At 33.2% G+C, this 26,056-nt stretch overlaps 1 protein-coding gene across 8 annotated transcripts in view; it reads left to right on the top strand.

Moving 5' to 3' along the window:
* OtopLa (proton channel otopetrin-like a) overlaps positions 1-26,056 on the top strand; it is a 259,273-nt gene that overhangs the window by 15,179 nt on the left and 218,038 nt on the right. The window lies entirely within an intron of this gene.

The raw sequence follows: 26,056 nt of genomic DNA, 5'->3' as shown, positions 1-26,056 counted from the left end.
TTGCATGTACCTAAAAAATTCCACCAATTCCGTCAAAAGGATACATGTCAGTAGAAAGACAAGGTTATACAATGTATAGAACAAAATTAATATATTTCTAAAAATATTTAATAAATAATAGACAGAAAGGCTTTATAATATTTTTGATATTACAATTCTACGTTATCTAACATACTTATTTCCTGATCGTGAATTTTTAATAGAAACTTTTTAATTCCTGGGTTTGTTTGTCTGTTATAAACAACTGGTATAATAACAACACTTAATTATTGCTTATACGTTTCGGCTATTTGCCATTTTCAATAATCACTTTATTTTATAAACATTACATTAGACAACATGGCAAAAGTATAGAGAAAATGCCGATGAAGTTAGCTACAAATGATCCGTCAAATTTGTATTTGCGGTATTGCCATGTCCTTATTATGTATATATTTTATGTCTCAAATAAACTTTGAAACAGTACATTTTTATTATATTATTTGTATTGTAACCAATGAATTGCATTTGTATTTAATACATCTATTTTAGATTTATTCTGTCAAATTATCAAATCTTAGAGGTTTGCAAGGGGTTTATGATCTATATCTACCACGGGGTGCAGGTAGACCAGTGATGAGTTTACCAATCTCTCGAGGTCTATTTTAAAATTCCTAGTTTTATGGCGGTGATAAGTTTGTACTATATACGAGGGTATTTATGCTAATTGTTGATGAGTTTACGTTTACCCGTTTGTGACAAGGATATTTAGTTTCTGTTTAGTACCGTTACTATTATTACTGGTGGGTTTGTTTAAGAAATCAATCTAATACCAATACCAACCCAATATATATATATATATATATATATATATATATATATATATATATATATATATATATATATATATAAACTTGTAAATTAAGTTTGTACTTTCTTACTTTTTATTTTATGTTTTGTAGATGATGTTTGATCACCGGTCCTTTTTCGGTCTTTGTTGAGCTTCATCTCGGTTTTATTGACTTTTTATGACAGTTCCATTGCTTTCGAATAACTGAGGCTGCCTTCTTCATGTTTCTTATTTGCTTTGTTAGTTTTCCTGGTCGATTCTTTTCCTATGAGAATTTAGGAAATACATGGGTACTTCCGGTAGACCCATTTATGTCGATAGGAGACCAATGAAAGGCTGACGGTATTGATGACGAACGAGTATGAAGGGCTCCTACAGTACAATAAGATCTCGGCTATAAAGCAGTTTTTGGTGATATAATTAATTCAACAATTCATTGCTCTTAATATATTTCATTACCATCATCATCTTTGGCTCAACAATTCTTTGTGAATCCTGTCTCGCTCTAAGATTGTCATTCGTCGCCATTCTGTTCAGTGTCTGTTGACGTTTTGCCTTCTTCCGATTTGTAGTATCCCTATCCCTATTAATTCCGATCATTCGACCTGTACATTGTTCTGCTGACCCAGTGTTTTCCTTCGATTTTGTCCTGAATGATTAACCGAAGTAATCGATTTTTAGGTCCTCTCATTATATGTTCGAAGTATTGGACCTTACTTATTTGGATGATGTTGAAGTACATAGTATGCCATACTTGTAAGGATTTTGAATATATTTGCCCAAAGCTTCAATCAATTATGATAATTAAAATTTTGATAGGAAAAAGACAGTTAATATTTGATTTCACGTATAGTGCGTCTGTATATCCGCTTATACGTATTTCACCCTAAAAGGGATCATTAGAGACGGCTATTCACAGACGCTCTAAACGTGAAAATCAATCTTTCCTGTCTAGGGAAGCAACTCTAACATGGCTTCGTATGGACGCAAATAGCGACATCTGATAATATGAATGATTTATTTTCACGTTCAGAGCGTCTATGAATAGCCGTCTCTGATAATCCCTTTTATGGTGAAATACATATAAGCGGATATAGAGATTCGCTAAAGATTTTTGCTTAGTTGAGGAGATATGTTGTGGAATGCAATTGTAGATTCCCTATGTCTCTAATAACATCTTTATTAACGTCTGTTTTGCCTTGCAATTCTTAAAAGGCACAAGTTAATGCATAAATCTGAATTTGGTTTCGAAAAATTAGTTTACGGATTTAAAATTTTGATATTTTTACTTCATAATAATCACCTTGACCTTTTTTTTCACTTAACTTTTACGCCGTCTGCAGGAACCATTTTGGTCTTTTAGAAAGTAATTAGTTCGAATTTCTGAGATTTTAAAGCAGTAGGCAAATATGCCCCGAGTAATAAACTAATGGTTATATAATCTAAAAAGCCAAGAGCAAAAATGAAAAAGAAACAAGCGGATGTTACCTAAAGATACATAAGAAACATCTTCAAAATATTATAGATACAAAGCAAAACAAAATCAACAGTTAATATAATTAGTAAGGACATTTTCCAATGGTGATTAGTGATAATTGTTTCCCGTGATAATCTCTGTTATATTAATGGCTTGGTCGAATGTATTAATATAATGGGGATAGTCTACTAGAGCTGCGAACATTTATTAACAAAGTGAAAGAAGAGTTTGGATTCACTTTAAATATAAAAAGACTAGGTATATGATTATTTACAAGTTAAACATTAAGGTAAACCTTAAAATTTAAATTTCTGGAATTTACATCGACTGAAGATTATAATAAGTCAAAAATCGAAAATCTACAAGATTTTAGCTTGGAAATCCTTCGCGTTCCTGGTCCTTGCTTCTCTGTCACTTTTCCTTGTAAAATAAATTGAAGCAATCCATATATTACACTGTTTGGCAGTTTTTATTGTGATTAATAACTGTTTTTCTCTTTGCATTCGTAATAAAACTCCTGGTTAGTAACGCGGTCGATATAGGATATCTTAAGGGTTCGACGATAAAACATTATTTCGAAAGCCTCAACTTTCTTGCAGGTAGCGTCTGTGAGAGTCCGCGACTCAACTCCGTATAACAGTATAGAAAAGATATAACATCGTAATAACCTAATTTTTATGGGTACTTATAACTCATGACGTTTGAATAGCTTAGCCATTTTTTGAAATGCAGATCTTGCTCTCTCTACCCTACATTTGATTTCTAAGAAATGGTCTTAATTTTCATTGAAGCTCGTACCAAGGTAAGTGTATGTTTTTATTCTTTCTATGGGTTGACCATTCACACTGATTCTTTCAATTTGCTGTTCCTTCTTAGAGATCATTATACATTTTGTTTTCTTAATGTTCAGTGAAAGTTTATATCTTTGACTCACTTCTGTGATTCTATTCATCAACTCCTGGAGCGCTTCATGACTGTCAGCAAATACCACCGTATCATCTGCGTATCTGACGTTATTGATACATCATCATCATCATCAATTAGCCCTGAGTTGTCCATTGTTGAACATAGGCCTCCTCTAGACTTTTCCATCTGCTTCTGTTCTGCGCCTCTGCTATTCAATTGGTCACGATTCTTTTGAGGTCGTCGGTCCATCGCGTTGGGGGTCTTCCTCGGCTTCGCTTGTCAGCCCGTGGTCTCCACTCAAGCAATTTTTTTGTCCAACTGTCGTCTTTCATTCTTGCAACATGTCCTGCCCATCTCCATTTTTGCCTTGTAATATGTTCGATAATGTCTTCCACTCCGGTTCGTCTACGAACTTCCTCGTTTCTTATTCTATTTCTTAAGCTTATTCCAAGCATTGATCTCTCCATCTTTCGTTGTGTCCTTCTCAATTTTTCGGCTGATGTTTTTGTGAGAGTTAAGGTTTCTGCTCCGTATGTGAGGACTGGTAAAACGCACTGGTTAAAAGCTTTTCTTTTTAAATGGATCGGTATATTTGTTTTAAATACGTCTCTCATTTTTCCGAATGCAGCCCAACCCAGACTTATTCTTCTGAGTAGCTCGCATGTTTGGTTATCTCGCGTTAACCTTATTTCGTGAGCCAAATACACATATTTTTCCACAAGTTCTATGGGCGACTTTTCGATTTCTATTAGCTCATTGGGGACGAGATTGGTCATCATTTTGTTTTTCCATAGTTTATTTTTAAACCGACTTTATGGGTTACTTGCTGTAGTTGTTGTAGCATAACTCTGGCTTCTCCTAAGTTGTCTGTTATGAGAACAATATCATCGGCATATCTGAGATGATTGAATATCTTTCCATCGATGCTAATACCCTTTGATTCCCAATCTAGCCGTTTAAATGCGTACTCCATGGAGGTTAACGGTTGTTGTCGCATTTTCGTATATATTTAGAATAATATTTGCATACCTGTGATCTATTCTGCATTCTGATAGTGCTTTTAAGATAGCAACTGTTTCGACCGTGTCAAATGCTTTGTGGAAGTCGACAAAGATAAGAGCAAGGGGTCTGTTATATTCGATAGCCTTTTCAACTAGAGTTTTAAGGCATTGCAAATGGTCGTTTGTTCCGTGTCCCGCTCGAAATCCTGCCTGTTCTTCTGATTGATAGAAATCGAGTTTTGCTTCTAATCTGTTTGTCAGTATTCGATATACTATACAAGCTCGTAAAGAGCTTGTATACGTGGTTAAGCAAACTAATTGGCCTATAGTTTTCGAGATCTGATTTATCCCCTTTTTTGTGAAGGAGGATTGTAACCGAATTCTTCCGTTTACTTGGAATGATTTCACTATGCAGACATAGATTAAAAAGTGTTTGAATTCGGGATATCAAAAGTGGACCTCCTAGTTTAATTGTCTTAATGACTACAACATCTTCCCCCGGAGCTCTATTATTTTTCATATTTTTGAGGGCATGTTGAATTTCCTCTCGTGATATATCTGGTATATCCTCCGATCCTACATTATGTACCTTTTGTATTGGTTGTTCGATGAGCTCTGGAATAACTTGACTTTTATATAATGTTTCATAGAAACTTTCCACTATATGTAATATGCTTGGTCTATCTGAGATAATATTTCCATTTTTGTCTTTAAGTTGGAAGATTTCTTTTTTGCCATTTTCCATTTTTCTCCTCAATGCTTTCATGCTTTTGTTGTCTTCTATAGTTTTTATAATTTTCTCGTTGTTGTATTTTCTAATATCCCGTCTGATGGCTTTAGAGAGTTATTGATACATGCTCCGTTAATTCTAATTCTGGTTTCAACATCCTCTACTGCTTCTTAATATATTTTATAGTATATGTTGAACAGCAGGGGTGATAGTATACATCCCTGTCGGACCCCACGTTTGATTTTAAGATCATCGGATTCTCCTGCCTCTGTAGACGATGTTTGATTCCAGTAAAGATTGCTTATAATTCTTAGATAACAGGTGTTTATTCCAATATTTGTTAATATCTCCATCAGCTTGTCGTATTTTACTATTTCGAACGCTTTATGTTAATCAATGAAGCATGCATAAATATCGCAATAGAAATATAACTTCAAATTACTATATAATAGCATCTCATGGAAAAATATCAACTTAACTATTTTGAAGTGCAACGACCATATTGCATAGGATAACATATTGGGAAGTGACATGACTGTTCACAAAGAAGAAGGGTATCTAATGACTAAATCAGCCTTAATACATGCAAAAACTAGATAAGATATTTAAAGAATATTTTATAGTTTTAATTATTAATTACTTGTATTCTAAAAGTCTCTACTTCTATTAGCTTTTTTGGAGTTTGTTTTGGTGGAATGATTTAGAACCAAGTGAGATGACCTTTAACAATAGACACCCTGTTACAGATTTGCATATGCTCAAACACACAGACAAATACCTTTACTGTGCAACTCCCCCTAATACACGCAATTACCTTCTTTCATACACGACACACTCTACCTTCGACGAGTGCATTCTTAGTATCAAGGGGGCATTTATTATCCGAGTAAAGGGTGACAACATAAAAAGCTGAAGCTAATAATGATATATTTACACCAATACTGTTATTGTATTACATATAAATATAAAGTTCGGCATATTAGATAATTGGTTTCATACTTTTCCAAACCCGTAAAAAGGGGAATGTGTGTATAAATTACAAACATAATTAATTTTGATGAAATTCAGATATTTTTTAGATGGGATATACGCCAATTGAGGGGTCCAGCAGTAAAAATGCTAGGGACAATAAAGAAGATTTGAGTTTTGAAGTGTTGAATTTTGAAAAAAATATTGTTATATTTTTTATTAAAATATAAGACTGCGAATCATACTAAAATTAGCTGATTATGTTGTTAATCAGTAGGCAAAATATGAAATAATAAATATTTTTTTACAATGTTTATTAAGTAAAATATGAAAATATGTACTAAAACTTAACATTATTTACCTAAAATATTTGAAAAAGTTTAACGTAACATGTTAAGTATAATTATTCTAAGAACATAAATAAATTACCTTCTTTGTAGAAAGTTAATCGAGCTAGCTTCACTTATTATTTGAAATTCAGCATCTTTATCTGAGTCGTAATCATCGTAGCTCTCAGAATTGTCACTATTAACATCAAAAAAGCCATTTAGATTTGAACAACCTGCTTTGTTTTCCGCCATCATGGACACATAACAATATTTTCATGCTTATTAATGTCTCTTATCAAATTTTAAGAAATTAATCTGGCGCCATCTATTTTCTGCGTTGTCATGTCCCTTTCCATCTTTTACATAATATTTCTGGAAAAATCAAAATTTGTCCATTACCATTGTTTACTACCGAGAACCTCAATTATTAATTGTTATAAAAATTACATTTTTCATTTTGTTTTGACGTTTGGATTTCCAAACCAGAATTCATCTTCAAAAATGCTGAAATGAAAATTAGAAAAAATATAAAAATTATCTTTAACCAATCTATAATATAAAAATGAATCGCAAAATGTGTTGGTAAGCGCATAACTCAACAACGCATGGACCAATCTTAACAATTCTTTTTTTAAAATGTTCCTCGAAGCTTAAGAATGGTTTTTACGGCGGGAAAAATTCGAATAATTTCCGGGAAAACCCTAAAACAGCCCTTTTCTTTTTCCCATACAAATATTTTCAGAGCGGTCTGTTCGGTCCGGTAAACACTTTGAAAGAATTAATTCAAACAAATCTTCCACTACTGAATGAACAACAGAAGTATGTATTTGATATACTTATGAAAGTAACAAATGATAAAACAGGAAGGATTTACTTCTTAGATGCACCTGGTGGTACAGGAAAAACTTTTTTGATTTCATTGATATTAGCAACAATTCGCTCACAAAATAAAATTGCACTTGCACTCGCTAGTCGGGAATCGCAGCAACTTTGCTTGAAGGTGGTCGAACAGCCCATTCAGCACTAAAATTGTCAATAAACATGCAAAGTAACGAAACTCCAACCTGCAACATTTCGAAGAACTCTGCAATGGCAAAGGTTTTGCAACAATGTGAATTGATTGTTTGGGATGTATGCACGATGGCACATAAAAATTTTTTGGAGGCTTTAGATAGAACCTTATAAAATCTACGGAGCAATCATAACCCATTTGGTGGTGCAATGATTTTATTAGCAGGATATTAAGTGATTCCACGATCAACGCCAGCTGATGAACTCAATGCATGTTCAAAGTCCTCCAATTTGTGGAAACATGTCAAGGTATTACACTTAAGCAAGAATATGCGTGTCGAGTTGCAAAATGACCAATTTGGAGACATATTTTTTAAACAACTCATTGACATTAGTAATGGCAAATTTCCTATAGACACCTTGACTGGTTGCATTAACTTTCCTCAAAGTGTTTGTCAGTTAACTCGATCAAAAGATGAAGTTATTCAAAAGGTGTTTCCAGATGTTGCCCAAAATTACAGAAACCATGATAGGTCGAGCGAACGGGCTATATTGGCTGCTAAAAACATAGAATTAAATTTCAAAATTCAAGAACAAATTACAGGCGAATTGAGAACATATAAATCAGTTGATTCGGCTACTAATTAAGATGATGTCGTTAACTATCCGCCTGAATTTTTAAACTCGCTGGATTTACCAGGATTGCCACCTCACAATCTTCAATTAAAGGTTGGATCGGTAGTTATAATGTTAAGAAATATACCAATCGCATCTTTGCAACGGCACACGGTTAGCGATAAAAAAATTATTGAACAACGTCATAGAAGCAACTATACTGAAAGGAAAGTATAAAGAGAAGATGTTTTGATACCACGCATCCCAATGATTCCGACTGATGTACCATTTGAATTTAAACGACTACAGTTTCCAGTGCGCTTGCTTTTGCTATGACCATAAAAAGTGACAGGGGCAATCATTAGGTGTTTGTGGTATTAATCTAGAAAACCCATGTTTCTCACATGGTCAATTGTATGTTGCCTGTTCTCGTGTTGGAAAACCATCAGATTTGTTTGTATATTCACCAGGCAATCAAACAAAAAACATTGTATATCATAAAGCACTACAATAAAAATAAAACAGATTTTTGTTAATAATTATGATTCACTTGATTTACAATAAAGCGATTACTGAAAATACTTATATACGTCTTATTTGATTATTCTTTATTACATCGGTTATTAACCCTATGTTAATAATAATAATAATAATAAACAATTAATTATCTCTATGTTTTGTCATTGAAGCACCCACTTTATAAATATTTGTCACCTTTAGGTTCCCACTATCCGTTTAGATTATTTTTCAATCAGGTTTGAACTTTAAGTTCCCCTCTTAGTTTGAAGCCCTCTGGTAGATATCCCAGTCCGGGTTTTTAGTGGGTCCAAAAGGGTGGCCAAAGTTCTGGAAGCGAAGATACTTAGGTCACCCGAGCTGACCCTCACACACCGCCCTATGATCACGGTGACGGTTCTGTTCAGAAGAATTAAAGAAATAAACTGCCATATTCCAAATCTATTTTACAGAACGAAGTCTGTCGGGTTCGCTAGTAAATAATATTTATTATTAGCGATAAAAGATATTACAAATTTGACAGTTGACTAACTCGGTCAGTCGGTCTTATGTTTATGCTTTTGCAGCTGAAAATTCTGAGAGGTATTATTGTACCCACCGATTCACATCAAGTTGTGATCCTTTTCTTTGTGTTATAATCGATTATAGATGGTGCATGCGTGTATCTAACCTGTTGTTAACTTATTAGTGTTGGTATATTCTGATTTCTAACTTCTTTCTGTTAGTTTGTTTAGCTTTTTGCTGCACAATTTGCTTTATTGAGTAGAATGATTCTGCTTCCCTGATTTTCCTCCTTTTACTATATGTTAGGATATTATAAGTACATAATAAATAGCATAAACCTTGAAGAATGGGAAGAGTATTTCAGAAGATTAACAAGAGAAGAAATTAAATATGTATGTAAATATCTGAGATGTAGTTAAAAGGACTTAGTCCTTCGCAAAAGTACTTAAACCACAATTATTTTCAAAACTTTTAACTTTAGGTATAGGAAACCTTGACTTGCTGGTGTTTAAAGTTTAAGGAAATGGCGTATTATTTGTGAACACCCTGTATTTAGAAATTCGACTTCGATGTAAATTACTGAAAGAACGTTACCTATTCTTTATGTGCAAAGGTTTTAAAGACATTATTTTTATAAAAGAATGAGCATGATGAACAGCGTTATATAAAATTTGACTATTTTTAGCAGCTATGTTGATTAGCTGAAAGAATATCACTAATGGCCATCTTCTAGATCTTCGAGATACTGAATATGACCCTCAGATTTTATCGACTCAATTCCACCCTTGTTAGAGTTATAGTCTAAAATAATATTTGCTTTCTTGGTATCGGGATCAATAGAAGAATTGCTATGCATTGTGGAAAGCAAAAGTACAGCCTTGTTTCATTGTAGTACGTACGATACAAGAATTAGAATTTGGATTTTTTTAAAATCCAAATATAGATGATCCTGTAAATCTTTCTTTATTTGGTAAAAGATCAAACGGAATTTCCCTTTTATTCTTTTTTACTGTTTGGAGTATTGAATTTTTGATATGGCCCTTCGGGCTGTTTACCGCAATGTATTTCAATATTACTTACGTAAAAAATTCGCGAATCACATGAAACAAAGACCTTAATACCATAATTGGCTGGCTTACTTGGTATTAAATGACTAAAGCAACATCTGCCCCAAAAAGGAATTATCATTTCATCTATTGTCATTTGTGCACCTAGAAAATTATTATTTTGACAGTTATCTGCAAAACGGTCAAAGATAAAACGTAAATAAATCTGTCTATTTATTTTCTTGTTACTTTATTGTCAAATCTAAGTAGTACTCTCAGAATAAATAAAAATCTGTTACAACCCACAACAGCCCTAAATATTATCGATCCAGTTCCATCTTTTGTCCATAATGCTAGAAAATGGGTACAATTCTCTTTTCTAATTCCAGATAAACATAACAATTCTAAAAATGCTAATAACTCACTCTTAGATATAGGATTGGCATCTGGGGTCTATCGTAGTTTAGCCGTTCTTTCTCTATCACTATATTGGTGCATTCAACAATTTGTTCAAGCATGTCAACGGTAAAAAGTTTTTCAAACGCGCTTTTTTTATCGGTAATATTTCGAGCACATTATTTTGGGTCAGAAAATATTCTTACAATATTTTTCTTCTCAGTTTTGGAATATTTACTACTAATTGGATGCTTATTCCAATGTGTTACCTTGTCTTTTCCTCTAAAATATTCCTGCTCTTTCTCAGTATAGCTATCGCTGTCTGAGACCTCCATATTTTGACTTATATCGTAATCCTGCTCTGAAGCTCAGCTGTGGTCACTATTTTCTATGGGCTCTTTGTGTTATCACAAGTTCATCATTCATGGATAAGTTCATCATCTGTGAGTCTAACAAATTAAGAAATATAACAGGTACCTAGAATACTTACATAATTACACGCGTGGTGTATTCTGTTCTCCGTGGTGATCTATGACCCAAATACTTAACAAACGGCGGTATTCACAAAGCACTAAGATGTAAAAGTTAAAAGCATGCTAACAAGGGTACTACAGTCGAAGGTTAGGTGGTGCGGTGTGACCATCCTGATAAGTTTCTGGAAATGTATGGCTCATTTTCTGCAAGTGGTGTATAAAATACACCACCGCGTGTAGTTAAAGGTTAAGTTCGTCATAACTTGTTTCCCCATAAACCAATTTTTATAAATAAAATAAAATAATCGTCTAAATAGTTACCGATATAAAAATAGTGTAAGCTTGTCGTGAAACACTCTGTATTTTTTTATTTATTTATTAAAACTTACAAACACCACCTAGGTAGTAATTACATGTAAGAGTGCTCATTACTTGGTATAAAAATATACACACAAAAAATACAATATACTACAATATACACACAAGTACAAAATAAAAACACAGAAAGTAAAACACATTAAAAAAAAAAGACACAAGTTAATAAAATTTTAAAATTCAGTCCATTACTTATCTATTCATAACATTTTTTAATATCCCTTACACTACAGGTAAAGAGGTCTATATCACAGATCTTTATTAACTCATTACACTGATATTGCATATAGTTTAATATGGCACAAGAATTATATGGACTACAAGAAAATAGGTCATTACTGTTTACCCTTAGGTTGACCTTTGGCACATGAAAACTAATAAAGTTGATCAAACCACATGTCTTATATTTAACATTGTTAATGATATTATGAATAAACACAACACAATGCATGTTTCTTCTTTGCTCTAATGACTGCAAGCCAAATATTTGAAGCAACTCTTTTGATGGCGTAAGGTGAGTATACACATTGTATTTCTTAAGGTATAAATATCTTAGAAATCTTTTTTGTACCTTTTCTATATGATTAATATGAACTTTGGCTTCAGGAGTCCATACCACTGATGCATATTCCAAGTTTGGTCTGACTAAAGCGTTATATAGTCTAATGGTTGTGTTTATACTAAAGTGTTTGGAATTTCTTATTACAAATCCCAATATTTTGTACGCCTTATTAACAATATTTATATAGTGTTCATTAAATTTCATGTTAGCCTGTAAGTATATTCCCAGATCTTTACATTTGGTTTTCCTAGATACTACACAATTGTCAATTCTATAATTATTTTGAATGTAGAATGAAAGTAGATTTTGCGAGTAAAAGATATGACTCCACACTTCTTAATATTCAAGATCATATTGTTGTCCCTAAACTATTCCACAACTGAGGTCAGGTCCTGCTGTAGTAACTGACAATCATTTGAAGTATGTATAGTCTTAAAAAGCTTAAAATCATCAGCATAGATCAAACTAGAAGAAAATTTAAGAGATTGTGGTAGTGAGTTGACAAAAATTAAGAAAAACAAAGGCCCTAAGTTGCTCCCTTGGGGGACACCAGATGTAGCCTGAAATTTATCTGATAAACACCTACCAATTTTGACTCGTTGAAATCTTGAATCCACATACGATTTTATAAATGTACAAGCATCATGCGAAAAACCAAACTCATTCAATCTCGATAAAAGAATGCCATGGTCAACCATATCAAAGGCCTTTGAGCAGTCAGTCATTATTAAATCTAATTGGAGTTTATTATTTATTGCCTCACTAGCAAAATTAGATCGAATGCACAGATTACTAGTTGTGGATAACCCAGGCAAGAAACCATGTTGTTCTGGAGCAAATTCATTTTCAAATTTTTTCAGTATATTCATATAGAGAATAGATTCAAATATTTTAGCCAGGGAATTAAGGATACTTATAGGACGATAGTCTTCTATATTGTTTCTATTACCTGATTTAAAAACTGGAGTAATGGTAGCATCTTTGAGTTTGTCTGGAAAGGTGTTAGTTTTAAGAGATAGATTAAATAGATGTGATAATGGCTTTTGAAATATATCAGAACATCCTTTAAAGATATAGGCAGGGATATTATCACTACCTGTGGCCTTTTTTGGCTTTAATTTTGTTATACTAACCTTCACATCTTCTTCACTAATAACTGAAAAGTTGAAAGATCCCTGTGAACTACCCTGATGTGTGGATGATACCTGATAAATTGAGCTAAAATGTTGAGAGAAAGCCATGGCAATATCCTGAGGGCCTGTATATGTATGATCATTTAAAGACATCTCGTGAGGAAAACCGCTGGTTTGTCTCCTACTTCTTATGAATGTCCAAAAACTATTTGGGTCATGCAAAATGTTATCTTCAATATTATTTTGATGCTGCATAAATTCATTTTTGATTTGCCTTTTAATAGTATTTCTAAGACTCTTGAATTTATTGTTATCGATAGCACTAGCTTTCCTTATTTTTATATGTTTGCTTAATTTGTTTTTTTGTCTGATTTTTTTAATAAGGTCTATACTAAAATATATACTATATATACTATAAAATATACTAAAGTATATATATATATATATATATATATATATATATATATATATATATACTATAGACAAAATGTAAATCAATAATTTCTCAAAAGGCCAGTTTATTATCTCAATTCCTAAAAGCTTATTGATATATTTCTTTCCTCGGCATCTTGTTTCCATTTGTAACAATCGTTATTTCTGTAAAAATACATCGCAACAGACTGCGATCAACGATGCAAATATACCTTTTCTTAGAAACTCTCTTGAAAATAGAAGACATATTTCTGGATCTAAAGTTTTATGTCCAAGAAACAATAACACGGTTTGAAATATTGATCTTACTTTCATAAAGAAAGTCAGAAGCTATTTCCACTGATGATCATTGTCTTTGCATTATTTGTGTACAACAGTTTCAAAACTTTTCGATTATCATCCGGTAGAAACTGTATTCAGTGGCTTAACAAAAGGACTCGACGCCGTCGTCCCAAGGTTCCGTATCGATTGCAAGGGCAATTCAAGCAGTGACAAGAGGGCTTGTCGAAGATTCTGTTGTATGTTTCCTCACACTTGTAATTAAAAATTAAAAGTACCGGTGGAAGCGAGGAATTTTTGAATTTTTAATTATTACTGATGATAATTACTAATGCAATTGAAAATATCTTTTTTTATTTTTTATTCATATTCATATATATATATATATATATATATATATATATATATATATATATATATATATATATATATATATATACGCTTAATCAACGGTCGTATTTTTTACTATATATATATATATTATATATATATATATATATATATATATATATATATTTATATATATATATATATATATATATATATATATATTATAGAAAACTACATATTCTTCACAAATACCAAAATACTGGCGAAACAAAACAACCATCAGAAACGCTCCTTTATTGAAATGTGTGAGATCCTCAAGAACTCATCGGCAATAAACAAAAGAACCGACATCGACAATTTGAGCCAGGTTTACCACTCTCTCATCTTACGAAATAAATGATACCAATTATTCTTCAGTTAAAAGTTGCCGTATTTTCCGTTAAAAATATCAACAAAATTATCCCCTATTTCCAAGTTTCATTAAAACATAAATTAAAAATAATATATCAAATATTTCCGCCATACAAATTCCACCTGTCCAACTAATTATGCAATGTCCCCTGTAGAAGTTCATAATTGTCTCAAACCTTGGAATTTGGTGACACATGGCCCTTAAAAAAATTTTCGGTATCGCGTCAAGTTGTTTGCTTAGATTGCAATAAATCAGAACTTTGTTGGTCTTCAGTGGAGAACCATCTAAATGAAGCCAAATGTTCGTTTAAAATTTTTTAAATATTCATATCTACGAATATGAACATTATTTTCTGCAAAGTTTGTGTGTTTTTTGTTTTTGTTTTTTGTTTTTTCTTTTTTGGTTAAGTTAGTTTTAAATAAGGAGTAAAGTGTACAGTAGATAAACATCGATAACATACTACATATTGAGTTGTAAGTTATGAACTATAAACATCTATATTTCTTATAAACTCAATGTCATTTGTTATATTTTAGAGAACTGATGAAGCTTTAGAAATATAAAGCGAAACGTCTTCAATAAACTTATGAAGTAGTTGACTTCTTTTTTTATTTGCCAACCTGAATGACCGATTAAACCTCTGAATTCACTAGTTGAATACTTTAGAAATATATATTATATATATATATATATATATATATATATATATATATATATATAAATATTATATATATATATATATATATATATATATATATATATATATATATATATATACATATACGGTAGGCTCCCTCTATAACGAGAACTGAAATGGTAGACTAACTACCTCGTTATAAGTCGATCTCGTTATATCGGACAACAATAATACTGTGCATACATATGAATACATATGTAGTTTTCTAAAACATTAACTTCCTATAGTGAAGCCATTCGGAGCAATATAAGATGCTAATAAATGTTGTTTGAATGTTGTTTTTGAAAAAAAGTTGTTTACTTTTACTGTCAATGAAATACATTAACACAAAAAATAGTTGTTTACTATTATTGTCAATGATACATGTTAAAACAAAAAATCTGTACTTACATTTTTTTCCAACTACATAATGTATAAAGCGTATTTTCAAGGATAACATAAACTATTGCTGCTGCAATTCGACGAAGTCTGTCATTTTTGACTGCTTTAAAATTGTCCAGTATTATTCTATCTATTATATTTTCTAAAGATGTGAAAAAACAGTTGTATTTATTGTAAAGATGTTTATTGCGGGCGGCAGTTAACACATTCGCTGCTGACTTTTTTCGAGAGATGTTACCCAGGTGCGGCAATAACTTTTTTCTAAAATATCATTGTAATTGATATTAAAATTCATAATAATATTAAATTAATTAAATAAAGTGTATATATTTTTTTTAGAACTTAGTTTCCTTGTGGATTTTTATTTATAAAATGTGATTTAAATTTTTGAATCCGATTGGAGTCATGCGCACCTGGCTAGGAATTTCTAGTGTATTGCTGGCTGGTTCCGATCGGCACAAGGCAAATAGAACGATTTTCTAGAAAAATAATTATATAACGGAATTTTAGAAAAAATAAGTTTATAAAGCAAAATAAATAAAAAAAAAATTCGAAGCATTCAACACAACATCCGGGTTGATAAGGACATTTTTCGCAGTGAATAGGTTGTCTGCTTTCTAATTTTGTTTTCGAAGCATAGGAATTTTTGAAATACTATGTCTGGAGGCAAGAATATTTCTTATTTTTCACACTTTGAAGGGCCTCTGAAAGAACTGTTAAACATTTTTGACACTTTAAGTCCTCACTCACAACCTGACAAACAGCGTCACAGTGTCACAAAACTAACTTCAGCGTCGTACTAAGTAAAATATACCGTTTTAAAAATCAGAGGCGTTACTGTCCCTGATCGGAGTCATGCGCAACTAGCAAAGGACTACTTTGACTCCGATCGGAGTCATGCGCAGTGAAAGTGTTAAGTTTATTGCGGGGCAGTTAAAATGGGTATTTATAACCACGGCCAGCCCAAAAACATAAAAAACATGTTTTTCGATCTTATTTTCTCTCGTTATAACCAAATTTGCCTCGCTATAGAGGGTTATAGTTCAATAGAAATTTCACGGGACATCTGATGTACCTCGCTATAAGCGAAACCTTGTAATAACCGTGTTCGTTATAGAGGGAGTATACTATATATATATATATATATATATATATATATATATATATATATATATATATATATATATATACAGTTAGTTCACTCGTTCTCCATTCTGCGGGTATTGTGTTTTATAATTTTATTAATTAATGTTGTTAATTGTTCTGTCATTGCTGCTCCACAATTTTTCAATAATTCGTTTGGTACCTATCCCGTCTTTATCTGCTGCTTTTATGTTCTTTAGGTTTTCAAGTATTTTCCGAACTTCCTGTACATTTATATTAAGTTCTTTATTTGTGGTAATTTCTGGTGTTTCCGGTTCTAGCGTCGTTTGTTCCTACTCTGGATATAGCTTTTTTAGGTGGTCAATGCACGTATCCTTTTCTATTCATATGTTTCTACTAAAATCAGCATACAACATAAAGCTTAGTAATTACAAGCGTTTATCTCGCGCCTATATTAGTAATTACAAGCGCAATCCTATAAAAGATTTGCAGCATTTTCTGGACCACAGCTTTATTTAAAAATATAATTGACTTTTTTCCCGTTTAATAATCAAAATCAAAGTAAACAGCTCATATATTCGACGTTTAAGTGTGAAAAGGATTTTCCTGTGAAGGCGGCCGATAGACCTCCCAGTGGGATATTTTTATTAGATATATCGATTCTGCATTCACCGTTGAAATTGCTACCCGAGTTATAGACATTCCTTATACCCTAAATTCCGTTAAGGTTTGAAAATAGAATTATCGTATATAGAGAGTTTCATGTAACAGTGAAATGAAGGTAACTGTTACTATTTATATTTAGTTAATTTATTACAAGTATAACTGTTTATATTAAAAAACTGACGAGGTCATACATTTAGAGAAAAATTATGTTTATGGTAATTGAGTTAAAAAATCGTTTGAAGGAAAATAATAGTCAATAATCATCATTATTAGTCACGTCTTCAGAGATTTGACCCCTAAAAATCATACCAACAAGCTAAATTTTGGCGAGAATATAAATTTTTGGACTCCAAAAAAGATGCAAACAAGTTTATCATTTTTATCCCTGTGCTTCCCCTAAAACCCCTCTCGTAGAGGGGGAAAACTGTAAAAAACCGGTTTACGAAGAACCTGTACGCCGTAGAAAAAAATGTTTCAAATAAAAAGTGTAGCCGAGATGATTTTAAACAACAATGTTAAGTAACACTTTTTCTTGAGAATGAACCGTTTTCTCAGAAGCAACCATTGAGGCGACTGACGATTTTGAATGTCAGCTGCGCGCGCGAAATCAATGTAAAATAAAATGTGTATTAGGTGGATGTAAAAAATTCGATATCTTTTGATCAGAGTGTCCTACCGACAAAAATTAAAATGGGTTTTAAAGCTGAGGAGTGTAGTTTTCTTATGCAATTTTGCTCGTGAGAACAATAAAATTTATCACTTTAATTGACCGGTCATAGTGGACTTTCGATTATTAAAGACAAATCTTCAAAATCTATATCATGAAATATCATGAAATTTAAATTTTGAGTTGTGGCAACAAATATGAGGCATCTGAAATATGACTAAAAAATGCAGAATTTAAACTTTTACATTACAAACGATCGCACGTCGCGGCAAATGCCTCCAAGTAGATGGTTTTGAGACTAATTTGTAGCAGACATTAGTAGTTTTGAAAAACGTACTAGTGTAATTAAAAAAGAGCAGTTTTAAATGTTTAAGATCGTTTGTAATGTGAAAGTTTAAATAAGGCGTTTTATAAGCGCATTTCAAATACCCCACATTTGCTACCAAAACTAAAAACTAAAATTTCATGTTTTCATGTTCATAGTTCATAGGATGCCGAAGAAATGCCTCAAGAATGGAATAAGTCGATTATAATTCCTATACACAAAAAGGGAGATAAAACTGAATGCACAAACTATAGAGGAATATCCTTATTAGAAGTAATGTATAAAGTACTCGCCATACTAATTAAAAAACGATTAGAAATATATATAGAGAAGAATCTAGGAGAATACCAGGGAGGATTTCGGAAAGGAAGACCTGTTGTCTACATTGCTATTCAATATAGTTCTAGAAAAAATTGTAAGGATTAGTGGGATAAATAGGTCCGGAACTATTTTATACAAGGAGCACCAATGCTTAGCATACGCTGATGATGTGGTTCTCATTGAAAGCAATGGAAAAGTACTATCCAATATAACAAACAGACTGATTCGGGAAAGCTCTAAAATGGGACTGAAAGTTTATATTAATAAATCGAAGTACATGGAGATCTCGAGCAAAAAAGGAATAAGCACCAGGGGATCCTTTAAATTGGAGGTGGAGAATGGATCAGTTGTAGAATTCGAGAAGGTGGATGAATATATGTACTTAGGTACTCTTATTGATCAGACATGTAAGGAAGAAACTGAAATCAACCTGAGACTGACCAAGAGCAACAGGTGTGCTGGAGCCATGAGCAAAATAATTAAGGCCAAAGATATATCTCGTAATACAAAAATAAGAGTATACAAAACTATAATTAGACCCACAATGCTATACGCTGCCGAGACATGGACTATGAACAAAACCGTACAGAACACATTGGAAGCATGGGAAAGAAAGATACTTCGCAGAATATTTGGTGGAAAAGTAGTAGAGGGAGAATGGAGAAGACGAACTAATGCAGAAGTGTATCAGTTGTATGCTAACCCTACAATAACAAAAGTGGTGAAAAAACGTAGACTAGAATGGCTCGGCCATCTAGAAAGAATGCAAGGTAATAGACTAGTCAAGAATATTGCTTGGAGAGTACCTGAGGGCAAAAAAAAGAGAGGAAGACCAAGAAAGAAATGGAGAGATGTAGTGATGGAAAATGTCAGAGAGATGGGAATCAGAGATTGGAAGTTGTTAGCTAAGAATAGAAAACGATGGAAATTATCCATCCAGCAATGGACCTAAAAGGCCTGTTAACGCTGTACATACATACATCGTCCTACGGTAAGGATGAGCAGGAGAAAATAGTAGCTAGGAATAGCAGCATAAACGGAGTGACAGCAATAATTGACAAACGAGAATAGTTCGGCCTGGACGAGAGTATTAATTCTAAATATCTCAGACTGGCTGAAGTGTGGTGACAATAATTACTTTTTTAACCAGTTTCTTACAGGGCAGGGCTCCTTCAGGGTATATCTAGAAAGAATAGCGAAGGTTTTGAATGGAAACAGCACATACTCTGAAGTAACTGACAGCCGAGCACTGTGTATTCGAGTGCAGAAGGTTTGATGAGAACAGGAACGTACATAGGAATATAGGTAGGGTAAGTGCAGATAACATAATGCAGATAGCAATGAGAGGAAAGAATGAATAAAAGGCAATACTGGAGGCAGTAACTGGAATTGTCAGAAAGAAGGAAATATTAGAGAGAAATCTGCAGCAAAGGTAAGAGAGAAAGAGAATGAAAGATAGAGAAATAAAGAGATAAGACGGGCTATACTTGTGATGCACCGGTTTGGAGAGGATCTACCGTATGAGTACGAGTAGTCGGGATGAGTGACAGCAATAATTGACAAACGAGAATAGTTCGGCCTCGACGAGAGTATTAATTCTAAATATCTCAGACTGGATGAAGTGTGGTGACAATAATTACTTTTTTAACCAGTTTCTTACAGGGCAGGGCTCCTTCAGGGTATATCTAGAAAGAATAGCGAAGGTTTTGAATGGAAACAGCACATACTCTAAAGTAACTGACAGCCGAGCACTGTGTATTCGAGTGCAGAAGGTTTGATGAGAACAGGAACGTACATAGGAATGTAGGTAGGGTAAGTGCAGATAACATAATGCAGATAGCAATGAGAGGAAAGAATGAATAAAAGGCAATACTGGAGGCAGTAACTGGAATTGTCAGAAAGAAGGAAATGTCAGAAAGAGAATGAAAGATAGAGAAATAAAGAGATAAGACGGGCTATACTTGTGATGCACCGGTTTGGAGAGGATCTACCGTATGAGTACGAGTAGTCGGGATGAGGGGCTGGACTTTAGTTGGTAGGCACTCCTGCGTCTGCCGAGTTTAAAGTTCGGATATCTAGAATCTGCTTTGGGTGGATTTTTCTATTAGTGACTATAAAATCAATCATATATTTGTGTCCCCCGGAGTTTTCAAATGTATATTTATACTGGAGTTTATGATCGAAAATGTATTATTGATTCGTGATTGGTTCGTTAAAAGCACAGAGATCAGCCATGAGTTCTCCATTTGCGTTGACATGGTTTTCATTAAATTTTTGTTTTACTCCTGGAACTATTTCGTGCATTAATGTGACCCATAAGAATTAAGGGTTCTTCATGAGGTATTTCATCCAGGATGGTTTGCAATTGTTCGTAGAATGTCCTCCTTAGGTTTGCAGTCCTCGAGGCCATAGATAGATATGACATTTAATTTTTGGTAGTCCATTGCGATGTTCATATGTATTATTTTTGCGGAGATATAATGGCAGTTATTTATGTTATCCTTAACGCCTGCTCGTGCTCGTTCTTCTTTCTTCACTCCACTGTATGCTAGAAAATATTGGTTAAAATCTCTTTTTTCTTTACTTTCTTCTTGGTTTCTTGGATTGCACAAATGTGTATGTTTTTATTTATCAGTTTTGATACCTCTATTTTTACTTTTTAAAGTATTTTTGATCTATCAGTATAATAAGGGAGGGTACCTCACTCAGAAACAGATGGAGTCAAAGACTATAGTAGAAACAATAATACACTGATTAATTTTATTCCGAATAATAAAATAATACGAAAATCCTATGAAAATTCGCGTCTAGGTATAAACAGCAGAATATTATGTAGATAAGAAATTTATTCTAAATTTTAAACTTTTAATTTTCTAAAAAATTCATTCTGTCGATACAAAACCTCCCTTCTCTAATCCCTGTAGAAGTGAATAAATTTCAGGAAATTGCGTAAACAATGAGTTCATTTGCTCTTGCAAATATATCAGAGTTAATTAAAGAATCAGTAATAAACTCAGGTTTATACAAGCTTTAATGGGAACAGTAAGCGTTTTCAATAATATTTACGCTGTATAAACCGATTGAGAATCTAGCTTTCAATATTCTGTTCTCATTTTAATTTACTACTACTAGAGGAAACCAGATGCGGAAATTGCAAGGGATTATTTTTAAATCTTTAATATTTTGTTCGACGTAAGTAATAAAACAGTCGGTAATTTAGAAGTAAGTTGGTTTAGAATACGAAATTTCAAATTTAATTTTTGAAATGTTGGAAATCTCTGTATTTCTTACATTTGTGATTTTAATATCTTTTATTGAAATTTTACATAAATGTAGGAAATTAAAATTTAATTAATTCAATTCTAGAGTGTATGTTATATAAAGATCAGAAAAATAAAAGTTAGAAACACTCATAAATTGAAGATTTTCATTTATATTTATATAAGAAAAATTTTATATTTATATTTCTTATATTAAATTAATTTACATATACTCCATACATAAAACCAGTTGCTTTAAACTTTAACCAATTTTGATCTTAAATAACTCCTTCGTCCTATGGCCCAATTGTGATAATTTTTTGAACAAGAAGTGGTGAAATATAACTTTTGGATGCCACTCTCAAAACTATTCTATATAAAAGCTTAGTTCATTTCTATTATATTCTATTTAAATCAAAGCAATTAGTGTTTAGCTTTGGCGGAGGAGAATTTTTAAAGTTTTAAATGCATATTTACAATCTACTCATAAACAGTACATTGAGTAATTAGTAAATGTGATGACAATATTGACTTTATTTGGGTACCGTCCATAGTCACCTATGTAACTAGGTCTTCTGGCCAAGTCCTCTTCAGTCTTCGTTCCTCCATTGGTTGCTGATATAATTCACTGACAATTGCGGTGCGTTGTGCGTTGAATTACTAATTTTGGCCTTGTTGACTTAAAGTGATGACATCTCTTACGGTTGGTACTCTTAGGTCATTGTGGATGGTTGCATTGCTCACATACAAAGGGCGCTAACTATCATACGCAGTGTTTTTGATTGGAAGGCCAGCAAAATTTTTGTGTTTTAAGGCTTGCTACACCCCCGGAGTTTTACGCCGTAAGTCCACTGTAACTGTAACATTTTTGTTAAACTTAACAATACATCAATTTTTGATTAAAGGGGGACACGTTTTCCGATATTTTCGGCTGTTTTACTTTGATCGTTAAGCCTCGATAAGAACCATCCATCCATCCATTCAATGGCACTACAGCCCAAATCGGGCCTTGGCCTCCTTCAACAAGCTTTTCCAATCATGTATTTTAAGGCTTGCTACACCCCCTGAGTTTTACGCCGTAAGTCCACTGTAACTGTAACATTTTTGTTAAACTTAACAATACATCAATTTTTGATTAAAGGGGGACACGTTTTCCGATATTTTCGGCTGTTTTACTTTGATCGTTAAGCCTCGATAAGAACCATCCATCCATCCATCCAATGGCACTACAGCCCAAATCGGGCCTTGGCCTCCTTCAACAAGCTTTTCCAATTATTTCGATTTACCGCTGTTCTTTTCCATGAACGCGTTCCCAGGCAGTTCCTGGCATCCTCATCGACTTCGTCTTCCCATCTCTTTTTAGGACTTCCAACAGGTCTTTTTCTTGCATTTAGTAATTTTCTGGGGATTATATTCTCATGCATGCGGACCACGTGCCCTGCCCACCGTAATCTCTGCAGTTTAGTGTATTGTGCTAGAGTTGGTTCGCTATATTGCTCGTATATTTCTCTATTATATCTAATTCGTCAGTTGTTGTTTTCACTTATTGGGCCCAGTATCCTACGTAATATTTTTCTTTCAAACACATCTAATGCATTGGCAGATTTCTGTGTCACCACCCATGTTTCACATCCATAACTTACTATGGGCCTGATTATTGTTTTATAGACCCGGAGTTTTGTTTTCTGGTGTACGTCTCGCGATTTGAATATGTGGCCCATCGCGAAATATGCTTTATTTAACAGCATAAGCCTTCTATTTATTCCCGGTTCTTCTTCATTGCTTGCGACCAGTTCCATTCCTAGGTATGTGAATCTATTCACATGTTCTATATCGTCAATAAAGTGTTGTTGCGCCGGTCTATTTGATCTGGTTTGTACGAGTAGTTTTGTTTTATTTGTATTTATTGCTAGCCCTACTGCTTCTGCACTCTGTTTCAACTCAACGTAGGTTTCTTCCGCTGCATTCACTGTTCTGCTCATTATGTTTATATCATCTGCGTATGCTGCTAATTGGGTAGATTTATTTGTAAGTATGTTATTTCCGCTCACTGTCAACCGTCTAATTACATATTCAAGGACAAGATTAAGGAGCCACCTCAACATATTTTAATGCTGATGGGAGTCTATAGACCCTGCAAGTAGTCTTTAAATTTTTAAGTTTGGTCCAATACTTTACTTGATTTAGAAAAAAAATACATTTTAAAATTACTATTTTTAGCAGATTACTTATTTCGTATTTGATCATATGTTAAAATTAATGAACTCCGGCGTCCATACAATTATAAAGGTTTTGTTCGAAACTTTCTATCACCTTTCGAGGCATTTGCGAAGTGATTTGTTGGCATTCGTTGATAAGTCGCTGACGTAAATCTTCTAAAGATGTGGACAGTATTCTATGCATTTTACTTTTTAGGCCTCTTCAAAAAAAGAATATAGGAGAAGTAAATCTGGTGACCGAGAAGGGGATTCGAATCGTACATGCTTTTATAACATTTTTTCATATGCAGCTCAGTTGCATTAAGTGCAAAACATTTCTTTACTTGTACATTCTTGTGCAAAATGCCTTTAATAGTCTTCGTAGACATTTTATTTCTTAACTTTTTTTTTATTATGCTTATGGCTGAAAAAAGGTTTTCAACGGAAGCGCTGCTGTTGGGCAGTTATAGCAGTCTTTTTACCATGCCACGTATGTACTATTGAAAACGTTTGTGGACAAACTCCATTTTTAATTTGAAAAAGCTGTTTCCAAAATTAGTAAATTTCTGAAATTTCGTTGTTAAAGGGCAAGTCCGTATGAGTTAACTTTCGTCATTCTCTATCAAGTGAAGTTACATTATCTGCAGAAGCAAGTGAATGTTCGGGAAAAAGTAAAGCATGTCAGTAATGTAAGGAATATTCTTTTTCATTTTGAGATCAACACTTTTTCCATAGTTTAGCGTTCTAAGACACTTCAATGCTTGACTATCTCGCTCTCTTAACACTTTGTATAGAAATTGTTTACCTTTTCTTGGTCCAGCTCTCCTGTTTGACTTTCAATTTCTATTTGGTTTTGTCCAGAGCGCCAAGATCGTCGCATAAGGATGAGGATTCTAAGAGAACAATTCTCCACTACCAGGTATATTGCAAATCAATGGTTTGCAAAATATAGAAGAGGGATCGAATTCGAAATTTTGCCTTTTTTTATTTCGACCCCTTTGGGTTCTACGTCTTACTTCTGAACATTAACTTAATCATCTTGAATGACGTAGAGAACAAATCGTTTGGGATCACAAATGGAATGGGGTTGTCTTAAATAAAGAATCTCGATGCTGTTTAGGGATACATGAAGGTCTAGCGAGTGTCAGAGGATGACGCGGCGTGGTGAAAGACTAAATCCATACTTGTTTTTTAAAGGGTACGTGCATCGTACTGTTGGGCTTATGGTGTAGGATTCCCTCGCCTATGGTTTAAGTTCATCTGTAATTTTCGTCAAAGGGAACAAAAAAAATTCTAGAACCTCAACACTCTAACATCCAATTTTTCAGCAGGGTAACGAAAGACTACACAGTGTGAGAGTCACGATAGAATTCATTAAACAGGCTGGAGTCAATCTTTTGCTCTGGCCTCCAAGATCGCCTGATTTATCCCCAATTGAATCAGTATGGGACATGATGTGTCGGAGACTTCTTAATTTAGAGCAACCTTTAGGAACACTTCGGTAGTAGTTAATTACGGCATGGATATCCTAAGAGAGACTCTAGGAGGGTATTGACCACGTAATTACAAGCGAGCACAGGCACATCCAATAGTGTATTGCCCACCGAGGTGCATCAACATATTATTAATTGATTTCCCTGTAAGTTTTTTCAATTATATTGAAAATTTAATAGTTTGTTTATGTTGCTAGCCTAGTTGTATAAAATATTTTCAAACCATAATAAATTGCAAATTTAGATTTTCCACAAAGATCTGTCCTTGCACCATTACTTTTTAATATATATACTACTAATTTATACACCTCCATATCTAAAGCAACTATTATACAATATGCCGATGATTTTGTTGTTTATACACGTAGCAAACATCTCGATGAATGCATCAATCGTTTGAATTCAAGTACGAAACTCGTTTTAAGATCCAAAAGTGATTTAGGGCTACAAATCTCCGCTGAAAAATCCAAACTTATAATCTTCACCAGGCATAACATGAAACCGATGCAGAAAATTACAATAGATGGTATAGAATTTCCGGTGGATACCAATGTCAAATACTTAGGAATCACATTAGACAGAAAATTGACCTGGAAACTTCATATTGAACAAATAGAGA

Source organism: Diabrotica undecimpunctata, chromosome 5, assembly GCF_040954645.1.
Source record: "Diabrotica undecimpunctata isolate CICGRU chromosome 5, icDiaUnde3, whole genome shotgun sequence".
Classification (NCBI taxonomy): Eukaryota; Metazoa; Arthropoda; class Insecta; order Coleoptera; family Chrysomelidae; genus Diabrotica; species Diabrotica undecimpunctata.
Note: the sequence above shows the minus strand (reverse complement) of the source record. Positions and strands in the feature narration are given on the sequence as shown.